This window comes from Eleginops maclovinus, chromosome 19 (genome assembly GCF_036324505.1).
Source record: "Eleginops maclovinus isolate JMC-PN-2008 ecotype Puerto Natales chromosome 19, JC_Emac_rtc_rv5, whole genome shotgun sequence".
Classification (NCBI taxonomy): Eukaryota; Metazoa; Chordata; class Actinopteri; order Perciformes; family Eleginopidae; genus Eleginops; species Eleginops maclovinus.
Genome location: NC_086367.1, coordinates 1,697,559 through 1,711,063, shown reverse-complemented (window position 1 = coordinate 1,711,063; position 13,505 = coordinate 1,697,559).

Below are 13,505 nucleotides of genomic sequence, written 5' to 3'. Positions count from 1 at the left end.
GAAAAGATGAGGGAATGATCCAGACCAGCTGAGGCAGAAGGAGTATTGTAACAGTCCAGTATTACAGACCATAATCATGTTAGGTTGGGAGAGAGTGAAAAACCTCCAGTACACACTAATGTATTAAAGGGTTTTGAGCAGAATTCATCAGCACAAAAAGCATCTGTGTTGTACCTCCCTGGCTTCATGAACAATGCAGTGGCTTTCAGTTTCAAGGTGAATTCCACCAAACCTCTGGGCATTACATCATGTGATTCAGTGTCAGGCTGATGACCAATCATATTTTCTTTTCTAAAGAGTGCTGTTAAAGGTCCCCTGTTATGCTACTTTTCAGGTCCATATATGCATTTTGTTGCTCCGCTATGACATGTTTACATGGCTTAATGTTGAAAAAATAGTTTATTTTCCTCACACTGACTGGGCATAAAGTATCACTTTTCACTCCTTCTGAAAACACTCAGAAGAGCCCATGCCCCTCCCTTTGCAAACAGTGCACTCTGCTCTGATTGGTTAGCTGGCGACTCTGCTGTGATTGGTCAACCGCTTAGAGATGTGTTGAAAGAAAAAATGTGAATAAAGGGCACCCCTTTTGGTGCTGTACCAGTTTATTACAAATAAATAATGATGGATTATCAGTAATCATTTCAAAGTGACACAGAGACATTGGATTAACCTTCAGCAGCGTTTGTATGACCTTCAGCAGCGTTTGTATGACCTTGAACACAACTTTGATCACAAACAGCAAAAACTGTCTATAGTTATGGCTCTGTAAAGTGAAGCAGTTTTCCTGCTCTCTCTTGGCTGCTAGTTCAGTGAGTTTTGCCCGTTTTTGTTCAGTGCTGATTTAGACGCTTGGTGTTGGAATTATGTTTGGTTTTGGTAAAAATGGTTATTATGGTCTGGTAGCTGAGTTTCTTCCCGTTAAGTGGGTATGCCACATTAATAAGTTGTTAAATGTTAACATGCCCTGAGACGCTGTTTCTTACAAGTTGCTGCATCTGGGCTTAAGAGGTTAACGTGTTGTGAATCAAAAACCATCGCCGTGTTTCTGCACAGTTTAGGTAAAGTTAGTGGGCATACAGCCTGAAAGCTTGGTAGCGTAGCGTTGATAGTGTTAGCTTGCAACTTTGCCGAGGCAAGCAGTGTGCTTGCGGCTGAACTCCCACAACAGCTCCACTATTCAGTGAAATGTCGAGAACAAAACCAAAATTTGGGTTTTTGCTCCGAGGGAATAGTGGTAAAAATAAATGCAAGCCACTTCACATCTTCTTCCTTAGGTATGGCAAACAAAGAAAGTTTTGGTTCGCAGCGAAAGTGGCAGCGTCTCCTCGCCATGGCTCCTCTGCTCGGGTTGGCTTTCCCTTGTGGTGTTGGAGCTGCTCGCACTGCTATTGGTTAGAATTCAGTTACGTATCACGGTGAGGTCAGTGTGATACGGAACTGAACCAGGAAGTAAAGCAAGGAATCCAATTGAGGCGTTTCAGGCAGGGGGGAGAGATCTGGGAGAGAATCTCCCTTTAGCCTGAACTTTGGGATTTTAGCTTTTGCAGACCTATTACATGCACACAAACATAAATAACACACTACAGGAAAGGGAAACCCCCCAAAAGCATAATATGGCCCCTTTAAAGGGATTACCCAGGGTGAACTCGTATCCAGTGTTAAAAGAAAGAAACGTGTTGGCTATGTTTTACATCTGAAAGCAGTATGTGCCATGTTCTGAAAAAATAATTTCTCCTTTTTGAATTTTCTTACAAATGTTCATTTTTAGTTGCTTTGGAAGTTACATGAGGCTTTTCACTTAATGCTAAGCTGCTGAATCATTTTGCAAAGCTAATCATTGGAAAACATGAAATTAGCTTATTCCAGCCAGACAGACAGACGATCCTTAGGGCGGGACTACATCTATATTGAGAACTATATTTACATCATCCAAAGTCAGTGGGTTCCTTTAAATTGAGTTACTCTTTGAGATAAATCTCATTATACATTTTTTGGGGGGAAATGTGAATGCTGTAAAGGCAGCTTCATACACCTTCATAAGATCATCATTCTTTTAAAAAAAAACTCTTTATTGTTGTTTTTATTACTTATTTTTTAGCAGCTGAACACTGGCTGTGAGCCTCATTAAAACAAATATTGTCTCGGCATATGTCCTCAAAATCTCCTGCTGGTCAAATCCTGGTGTGAGGAGGACAGAAATATAGACATCACGTCTGTATGTTATGAGAGCGAGATCATAATGCTCCGCAGGTGGAATGCTGTCTTAATTTATTCACTGGAGGGGGTATAAGAGAGCCAGGAATATACATTCCCCCCTGCCTCACAGCGCTATAACACACTTATCACATCCAACTGTGGGGTGTTATTGTAAGCTTTAGGGGTGGTGACGGATGGATTTGGCTCAGTTAGTCCTTAGATTTTTTGCTTTATGATCCATAATGTAGAGGCGCTGGCAGCACTGGCTGCAGGACACAGATTGCTTTGATTTGGAGGAAAAAAATCCAAAGCCTTTGCACAATTTAAGGGCATACATATTTATTCTATTTTTTATAAATGATTTATTATTTGTAGTTTGAAGGGTTAAGGTTAGATGGAACCATCAAAAAACTAGAGCGTGTGCTGTCACCCAGCACATGAAGAGTCTTCAGGAACAAAAGTGGTCCCAGCGTTAGTTCTTACTCATACGTCAGAGAAACAGACTATAACAGTTTTTAAGATTGAGTTGCTCTCGTAAGGTCGAGAGCTTCTTCTGCTAACAGCTGATAAATCTCCCTCCCTCTGTCTTGTCGTCGGTCATCCAAAGCCCTGCAAAGGAACCCACAAAAGGAAGACAGACTGCTGGCAAAGAGTATCAGCTAAAGAGATATGGCGCTCACAGTTTAGCTTTTGCTTACAGCTGAAGCTAGCGTTGTGGGATAATGTTAGCAACTCAGCTAAGAGATAGTTGCTATATTTTGGTGTTTAACAGCAGGCAAACTATTAGCAAAATTTCCTCTAGGTATATTCCAAGGCTGACCCAGAATTTAGCATCGCAAAGGAATCCCTCGTCAAAGAGCAATACCAAGATACTAACCCGTTTGGTTCAGCAGGATGATCCCCACACATATACAAGTCAACGTTGGGGTATAAACCAAATACACGGTCACATGGCTGCGCTTTACCACTGCTTAAAGGCAGTTTTGTGTCGGACATTTTGTACTCTCTTGTAGTCACATGACGAATAGAAGCTTCTGACATTCATGAGTGGGGTAATAACTGAAATATTTTATCTTGGAGAACAAAACATGAGAAACTAGGGAACCAGAAGAGGTAAAATGCTGTTATTTCCCGGGTTTTAAGACTTGTTTCTGCAGCACTCTATTTTTCAGATATTCTTGTCCAATGTTGTTACTACCCTCAAATCCCTTTATGTCCACTAAAAGGGTCTTACAGTCCCACACTATTGTAAGAAGACAGTTATCGGGTCACACCCACAACATTGATGAACGATAATTTTACTGGTTATTTTATGAAGTGCTTGGACATGCTCCTGCTTGTAGTGCGGTGTAGTGATCTCACCAGCTCAGACCCAGCCTGAAGACTACCATCGCGTAACAGATGACGCCTCCATATCGGATTACAGGAATCCAGCACAAGAGAAGCCCCTGGCCCACAGCGCCGACACGCCGGGGTGTGACGTGATTGTTTGTGTCAACTGTAGTCACACCCGTCCATTCCAACACTCACCGGAGTCTGATAGCAGCTCTCAGCTCGGCTCTGATGGCACTTTCTCGTCTCCAGTAACACACTGGGCCCTCCGCTGGTGTACTAACAGTCTCTTAAGTGGAAGTGAAAGTGTTCGTCAACTGGGTTTTTCAATGCGAGGGTCTGGCATGTGCTTTAGAACAAGATCTTGAAACCTGTTCCCCAGCTTTATACACAAAGCCTCAGCTCTGTGTGCTCCTTTAGGATATTACAGTTAGAAATGAAAAGCTCGCCAAAAATGTGCAAGACTTTTTTTTATTGTAACATGCATCTTAAATACAGGTCTGATTCGCATTTAAGAGTCTGATAGAAAACACAATTTCTTTCCGTCGAAAACAGAGAGTTGTGAAGTGAGTAAAATCAGAATCACAATACCTTTATTCGTCCCACAGAGGGGACATTCTGTGTGTGTGTGTGTGTGTGTGTGTGTGTGTGTGTGTGTGTGTGTGTGTGTGTGTGTGTGTGTGTGTGTGTGTGTGTGTGTGTGTGTGTGTGTGTGTGTGTATACAGTATGTATTGCACAACAGGGGTGTTATAGTCTTAGTTGTTGTGTGTGGGGGGGTGGGGGTGCACCCTCTATTCCGACATGCCCCTATTACGACACAATTTTAGTATCACCATTCCGACAGTCTACCCAGGTGCGTCGGGGAACCGTCTTTCTTTCATTTTTGTTTGTGTGTCTTTTTAACAAATACTTTTTTTTAACATATTCAGTTTATTTTGTATAATATAATATAGCCTATTGTTGTAATGGATGCACTGACTGGTTGGCACTCAATTTGGTTGTTCGCCCTGCATCCGATCTGCAAGGGAGACGCTCAAAGAAAGTTAAAGCTATGCAAGCCATCGAGGCTGCTCCCAATTCTGCGGAGCTGTAGACCGGAGCTGATGGGATGACGATGGAGAGACTTGGAGGAGCAGTGGCGGTGGATTCGGGAGGGCTATCAGAAGCGCCCATGAGGGAGGAGGGGGGCCCTGCGTGGACAGTGTCAACTACCGCTCCGAATGCTTCCATTAAAGTGGAGCTATGCAGACCCAACGCACCACGTCAGAATGTTTGAAATAAAGTAAAGTGCCACTACTCCGACAATGGAAAATATTTTGTCGGAGTAGTGGCACGTTTTTAAAAAAATGGAAATGCCACTACTCCGAAAATTAGACGTCAATAGAAGTATGTCGGAATAGAAGCATGTAACTGGGGGTGTGTAGAGCTGCTGTTTCTGTTACGTTATGGCTGATTATGATTTATTCTAAGAAAAGTTTTTAGGTTAGCCTCTCAATGTGCTCGCTGTGTGCCACAGCTCCACAATCAGGGTCGTAATTTTCTAAAAAGCATGATCTGTAGCTTCTTATTGTTGTTAACAGTAAATGTAAAGACTTTTGAACTCCATGCTTCTTACACAATCAGAGTCATAGTAAGATTGTACTTTTGTGTATGGGTTAGGTTTAACCAGAGGAGTTCCATGTTAATGCACTGCAGAGAGGGCGGGGCTTATCTCCACATAGAAAATTAGATACCAGAAACATTTCATCACCCATGGTCAGTGTTAAGTTTTACTTTGTGATGCGCCCTTACTCCATGTATTATGGTACGTAATATGTGACGTCACCACACGGCGCACGTAAGTTCTGTCTGTTCAATCACCTGTGATGATCCCTGCGTGGGACACGAGGGATGTAGTTGAAACTACAGTGTTGATATTCCTAAAATAAATATGCCTGGATGAAGGCTAAAGAGAGAAGGAATGACTCTGCTTAATCTCCACTAACGTGAGTGAAGGAAGACTGTGCCTCCATGCTCAACAGGTTATGGGCCCAGGGAAAGTTGGATATAAGATAGTTTTTTCGGAAGAAGTTTAACGCGAAGTATTACACGGAACTTCTACAAACTATATGGACCAACATGGAGTTAAGTGAAGAAGTGTCGGCAGTGCCGCTGCTAGCCATTTTGGTGCCCTAAGCATAATTCCTTCATGATGCCCTCCCCCCCCCCCCCCCCCCAATAAAAAAACATTCGCGGAAAAGTTTAACTTTTTTATTACCAAACATATAAAACAATAGCAGCAGCAAACACACAGCAAAACAACAAACTTTTGACATTTGAAAGTGCAAACTTTCCTTCAGTAACTTTGAATAAATTACACTAAATAACATCAATAAGTACAATCAATAAAATCTTAAATAAAACAAAGATTTAGAGGACGAAAAGTCACAACTTTACTTACTTTGTAAACAGTAAGGCTTTGTAGAACAGCTAAAACACATTCAAGTAAAGTGCAAAAAAAGTGTTATCAAAATAAATCAAGGACATCCTTTTTGAGAGAGCATAATGCTATTCTTTAACAATCAAGCATTTCTCTATAAAGACTCTATAGAGGAACACGCCTCGCTGCAAAGTCATTAATTAGGTCATCATAGGACAGCCTCTGAGCCACTTCACCATTAATGCTGATGACAGCAAGACCACTTAGACGTTCCTGCCCCATTGTTGAACGTAAGTAAGTTTTGATGAGCTTCAGTTTCGAAAAACTTCGCTCAGCAGAGGCAACTGTAACAGGGAGAGTCAATGCGATTCGAAGAGCAACCCAGAGATTTGGATACACCTCTTGAAGGCGATTCTCATGGAGAAATGAGAGCAACTCCAAGGCAGTTGTTTGTGGTGGCAGTTGAGGAAGGTTGATGATTTCCTGAACCATCTCAAGTCCATCAATATCCGAATTTCCTTTCTCAGTCAGTGTCTTCTGCACTTCGATGCAGTTTTTTTGCAGGTTCTCCTTGGACATTCCGTGCACTCTGCTGAAATCAAGCAGCACTCCAAATTTGTCTCTGACCTGGGTCATGGTCTCAAAACGCTCCTGCAGTGACATCAAAGCGGAGTCCACAACACTGTTGAAAAAGGATACCTCAAGCCTTTTGAGGGCATCACTGAAGGGCTCGTCTGCAGCCTCATATGCAAACTGCTTTCTTGTGTTCCTGAGCCTTTTCTCCTTGAGCTCTGGCTCTATGTTCATCGCCTCGCAAAGGTCCTTGGCAGTTGACACTGCCTGAGCAAACCCAGAGTGCCTGTATCTGGAGAGGGAGGTTTTGGCATTGTCAATGAGCCCGACGGCAATGTCAAGCTGCATTGAACTTGTCTGCAGGAGCTTGTTTACCTGGTTAGTGGTTGTAAGAATTTCACACCAGACAACAGAACAGATCAGAAATCTGAAAGAGGCCACTTCTTCTGCCAGGGCTTGAGCCTCTATTTTTGCAACAGAGTCATTGACAGTTTCCCTAGCCTCGATGAGCGCATTTTGGATTTCTTTGATTTGACTTCTGACAGCTGTGACACTCCTAAGCCTGCTCTCCCACCTCACATCACTCCATGATTTCACAGTTAGGTTGATGTGTTTTGTCAAGATGCTCCACCGCTTTGTAGCTCCTGAGAAGAAACAAAATAGCTTCTGCAAATAGCCAAAAAAGCCAGTGGCATCCCTGGATGACTTCGCAGCATCAGCTATGACAAGGTTCATAGAATGAGCTGCGCAAGGAACAAACAACGCCCTCGAATTCAACTGTAGCAGTCGGGCCTGAACTCCTTGCTTTTTCCCCTTCATGTTCGCACCATTGTCGTAGGCCTGTCCGCGGCAATCATCAAATGGAATGTCGAGTTCCTTTAATTTGTCTAAAAGGACAGTAGACAGGTTCAGGCCAGTTGTTTCAACCACCTCCATATACCCAAGGAAATACTCCTTGATATTTGGCTTTGGCTCCAATTCAACAATGCGCACGATGAGGGACATTTGCTCCTTGTGGCTTATATCAGGTGTACAGTCAAGAATTATGGAGAAATATTTCGCTTCCTGAATCTGTGTGTGGATTGTTTGCAATGTTTTGTTGGAGACGATCTGGATCAGCTCATTTTGTGTCTGCTGACCAAGATAATGTGTTCGGGAGCTTTCATCGGTTATCTTGGTCAGGTGGTTCTCCATCACAGGATCAAAACTGCCTAAAAGTTCCACTTCTTTTAAGAAGTTGCCATTGTCTGGTTCATACAGACACTGTGAAGAGCCTCTAAATGACAAATTCCTTGAGGCAAGAGATAGGGTTATTTTCAGTAAGCGTTTGAGAACATCTCGCCACCTTCTTTTTTCTGCCTCCAGCAATGTCTGTTCCTGGTAGTCTATTGTCGTATTTGTCTGTAAACGTGTGTCCAGTTCTCTCCATTTAAACATGCACTGGGCATGGTCTGAGCTACATTCATGACTTATCAAATTATTGTTAATGTTGGACCAGTCACCGTTGCCCTCTGCAGTGAGCTTTATAGCTTTCAAACTGAAAAGCTTACACGCAAAACAGAACGCAGCATTGTTCTGTTTCGAGTAAACAAGCCAACTTCTCTTGACTTTCTCTCCATTTGAGAGCGTTTTGAAATGCAGGCTACTATGAAACGCCCTGCCATCTAGTCCCTTTGGAAAATTAAAATCTGATGGGACTCTAAATGGACCTCTTCGTACGATCTCAACACGATCCGCATCTAAAATCCGTAATGGCCAGAGAGCAGGATCAGTTGGAGAGGGCAAACCCGTTTCTACCTTGTCACCTTCTGACGGACTCTCAGTGACAGGACTTTCAGAGGTGGTGGTTATCTGCTGTGTATCTGTGGTGGTTGAGGGTGGTTGATCAGGGCTTAGTACTGTTGCGGGGTGTACAGACCTGCTTGCTGGCTGGGGTTGATTGGGTGAACTTGTCGATGGTTCTTCCTCATCTGTGTCCTCTTCTTGGCCTTGTGCTCCCGCTTGAACGTATTTCAGCATTGACCCTGCATTAATTTAGAAATACGAAGAAAAAAGATCAGTATAGAAAGAGACAAAATATTCAAATAAAGAATCTTATACCAAAAAAGAAAATAAAGATTTAAAACTGAAAGCATGCAACCAAGGAGCTCTCCCCCTTTATTACTTATATATCAACTATTTGATCAATCTTATCTAATCTAATATAAAAACATTATAGAATGAGTTGCAATATTGTACACAATTTAATAATAATGTTTGCTTTATATCATTCATAATGGATATTTTATATTTATATCTTAACAACAGGAATAAAAGGAATAAAAGCAAAATGATACACCTTACACAAGACTATTAAACTCTACATTTAATTGAATACAATATGGTTAGGAGGGCATTTTGTTTACTACAAAACGTTTTTCTATTTCACCGACAGATGTCGTCCATGCCTTTGCATGATATAAATGCAATCAAAACGCCAGTTAATTTAGTCATGTATCTTCTGTCACTCTCAGATATAGCTAAGCTAGCTGTAGCAGTAGCTACAGGCTTCACATTATCACGAACCCTTTTCTGTCCCATTGCACATAGAACACCTAACCTTATTTATGTGAGACTGTAGCCTATTTTGCTGAATTCTACCGAATGACAATCCTAAAGATGGCCGTGGGTTTATTATGCATTGGCATTGCAAACTCCAAAATAAAATATACTTTCTCAAATGCTATGTAAACTTTTCTAAATGCCTGGCTAAACACTATTAATTTCACGCCACACAGTGATAAATGGTCTGAAGCCAGAATTGTTAGCCTACCTAGTGCAATGACTGCTAACTGTTACTGAGAAAGTATTGGCCACCGTCACGTCAAAATAAACCATAAACTGTCTACTATTCAATATCTAAAGTAAAGTAACGGCTAACTGGCATCAGTTACTTGCAAAATGCAGTTATAATTTTTAACAGCAAAATCTCAATTTAGCTTGCGCCTAAGTTATAACACATATTTGAGTTTGCTAACATTAGCAATAACGTCAGCTAGTTCAAGGTGTATGCATCAGGCTAAGCTTTACACTAGCTGCACATATTTCCCGTATTTAAGAAAGATTAAACGTGGACACTTACCTGCAAGTGATGCACGGGCATCATCTCGCTGTTTCCTCTTTTTTCTGCTCCTGACTCCTGTTGCCTTTTCATTTCCAAAAATGTCGAGTAATCCAAAAGACCACTGACAGCAAGGGCACCCACAGGGCGCTTGGGACGCAGATTGTGCAGATTGTGTTTTCGTTTGTGTTTGTGTGAGTGGGGAGGGGAGGGGGGGAGGGGAGAGGGGGGCACCATCGGTACCTTTGAGTAGTATGCCTAAAAAGTGCCTCATATTTCTATAGTCTACTGAAATAATTTCGGCCTTATAATTATTATGACGATTTTTCATTAGGCTATTTTTGGTGGTGCCCCCTCGACACTTGGTGCCCTACGCACAGCGCGTAATGCGCGTTATGGGAGCGGCGGCACTGAGTGTCGGAAGAAGTTTAACGCAAGGTATAACTCGAAAGCTAACGAGCTAGCTTAAACAGAGTATAGCAAGGCAAGCTAATCGGCCACGCTTGTAAAATGGCAAGCAGAGCAACGGGAGTTTCGGCGCCACAGCTCGTGTTCGATGAATCCGAAGATAAGTATGACCTTTGGGAAACAAGATTCCTAGACTGCCTACATATCCTGAAATTTAAGGAAACTATTTTACATGAACCCACCGACAATACACCGGAGCTACTAGCTGAAGATAGAAAGAAGAATGCTGATTGCTATGCTGAGTTAATAAGACTGATAGATGATAAAAGCCTATCACTGATCAGACATGATGCCGCTGAAGATGGCAGGAAGGCTCTAAGAATTCTGAAAGAACATTATTCTGGATAAAGCAAGCCACGAAAATAAATCTATATACATCGTTGACCAAGCTACGCGTGGCAGAAAACGAGAGTGTTACGGACTACCTAATAAGGGCGGAGAACATCATTACGGCCCTGAGAGATGCAGGTGAGACCATGAGCAATGGACTGACTATAGCCAGTGTTGTGCCAGTTCACAGCTTTTCTGAACTAGTTCAAGTTCAGTTCATACATGCTCAAAGTGAACAGTTCACGTTCAAAGTTCACAATTTTAATTCTGAACTAGTTCAAAGTTCAGTTCATTTCACTTTTTTCGTGAGATATTCAAATAAATACTTTTTTTCACACTACGAGCTAGAAATCACTATACGTTCTTTGAAACTGTTCATTGTAGACATTTGCTCATAACACTGCTATTGTTGGTTTCTTAACAGGTGCTGAAACTTGTAGCAATACAGACAAGATAGACCAGTTCTATACTTAGTGCAATGAAATCTACTAGCATTCAATTAAATAAAGAATATATAATATGAAATATGAATATATTATTTGATATATATGATATTATATATACCTATGTGTGTGTATGAAATGAGCAAAACTCTTGAATTGCATTCACACTGGATGGATGTTTTAATTCAATGTGCCGTTTCAAATTCGAGAAGGACGTTGTCGATGTCCTAACTTGTTTTTGCTGCGCAGGTGGACACATCTTACACAGGAAGGAAAGAGTTTTGCCGTCGGGGTCTTGGTTTGCAAGAGTGTAAAATTGTTTTAAATGTTCGTGAGGAGAATCGGAGTCCGTCTCCGTGCCATCACTTCCACTAGCCATCTTGTTTTTTTTTTTTTTTAAATCGCAGCGCTTTCTCTCACTCTCGTCATTGGTCTCTCTCTCTCTCTCTCTCTCTCTCTCTCTCTCTCTCTCTCTCTCTCTCTCTCTCTCTCTCTCTCTCGAGCCTCCAGCCCTCCGCGCTCTCGGCGTTGCTATGCCTAAGCCGCTCTGCTGCAATTCATCATGGGTAACGTCGTGCGGAAGGCAGTACGTTTCAACTATTCAACTCAACTATTCTCAGCCGGACACTACGTTGCCCGCAATGCATTGCGCATACAGTGCCAAAACTATTTCTGCGTTGATACATGATTTAAGCGGCACCTACAGGAGGGAGGAACTTTCTCTCTCGTTGCGTTTCAAAAGAGAAAACAGATGTCACACAGTTTTCAATGGAAAACAAATGCCATCGTTCATTTACAGTGATGTCTGCCGTTCATGACACATAATGTGAACTAATTCACGTTCAAGTTCTTTATTGAAAAATGTGTTGCGTTCAGTTCAACGTTCACGAAAAAATGAGCGTGTTCAATGAACGCGTTCTTTTGAACTCGTTCACGCACAACACTGACTATAGCCATGATATTAGGTGGATTACCAGACTCTTTTAAGCCATTAGCTGTTCATGTAACGCAAAACGAAGATAACGTTACATTCATCGACTTTAAAAGGAGACTACGTGTATATGAAGAGGCGGAGAAAATGAAAACGACAGAAACTACAGATAATGTGATGAAGACTAATACTAGTCAAGGCCGAGGTCCCACCAAAATGCCCGCTAGCAGAACAGAGGATGCTAACAGACATGTTACAAGTGTGGAATGAGAGGGCACAAGGCAAGAAAATGTTACAGAAAAGTGTGGTGTGGTTACTGTAGAAATAATACACACCACGAGTCACTGTGCAAGAAAAAGGGGGGACAAGATGGCGTCAGAAAAGTGTCAGAGCAACAAAACAGTGACCATCTCTTGAAATCAGCTCACAAAGCATGAGTTACCACCTGACAATGTAAAGATGAAAGGCATCATGGTAGATGCAGGAGCAACATCCCACATTGTGAACGATATCCAAAAGTTTGACCGTTTTGATGACTCATTCCAGTCTGAGACCCATTCAGTGGAGTTGGCTGATGGGACCAAATGCAACGGAATAGCACAACGGAGAGGAAGAGCAATTGTATATCTATTAGACGACACCGGACGGCAGCACAGAGCATAGCTACGGGATACACTGTATACCTTCATACCCACATGACATCTTTTCAGTGGCAAGAGCAACAAACGGAGGAGCGACGATCACTTTCGAGAAAGGAGACAGTCGCATGATTACCAAGGACGGTAGCAGGTTTGACATCCACGAGAATGGAAATCTGTATTACTTGCCAACTGTTATGGAAAATATTGACAAATGTAAAGGGTGTCATGACATGCAAACTTGGCATGACATTTTGGGACATTGCAATTATGAAGATGTACAAAAGTTACAAGGTGTGGTGAAAGGCATGGAAATAAGGGGAAGTACAGTTAAACCTACTATGTGAAGTGTGTACAAAAGGAAAATTCACACAGACAAGAAATAGGGAACCAGATAGAAAGTCTGAGAAACCCTTAGAACTAGTCCATACTGACGTCTGCACCTTATTCACCCCACCAAAACGGAACAGCAGAGAGAAGTTGGCGAACTCTCTATGATATGAGTCGATGCTTACTGATAGAAAGCGAGTTACCAGGCAAACTATGGAACTACGCTATGCAGACAGCAGCTTATGTGAGAAACAGGTGCTACAGCAGGCGAACAAAGAAAACGCCATACGAGCTTTTCACAGGAAAAGAACCAAACGTATCCAAGTTGCAGAAATTTGGATCGACATGTTTTGCTTACAAGCAAGAAAAGGGAAAGCTAGACTCTAGATGCGAGCAAGGTGTTTTCATTGGCTACGATAAAAACAGCCCAGCTTATCTAATGTATTACCCAGACGAAGAGAGAATCCAAAAGCACAGGTTGGTGAAATTCACAACCATGATGGCAAAAGAGAAACAAACAAATGAATCACACATAGAATATGGTGATGGGGATATACACCCCACGGTCAATGACAAAGATGTAAATGTTGTTGATGAAAATGTGGAGAATGTATCAGGCCAGACATGTGAACCTGAGACTTTACCTGAAAAGACTGAACGCACACAGCAGGGTAAAGCCACAGAGACTGTGACCAAAAGATACCCACTGTTGTGTAGTTTTAAGCTTCTAATGATGATCAA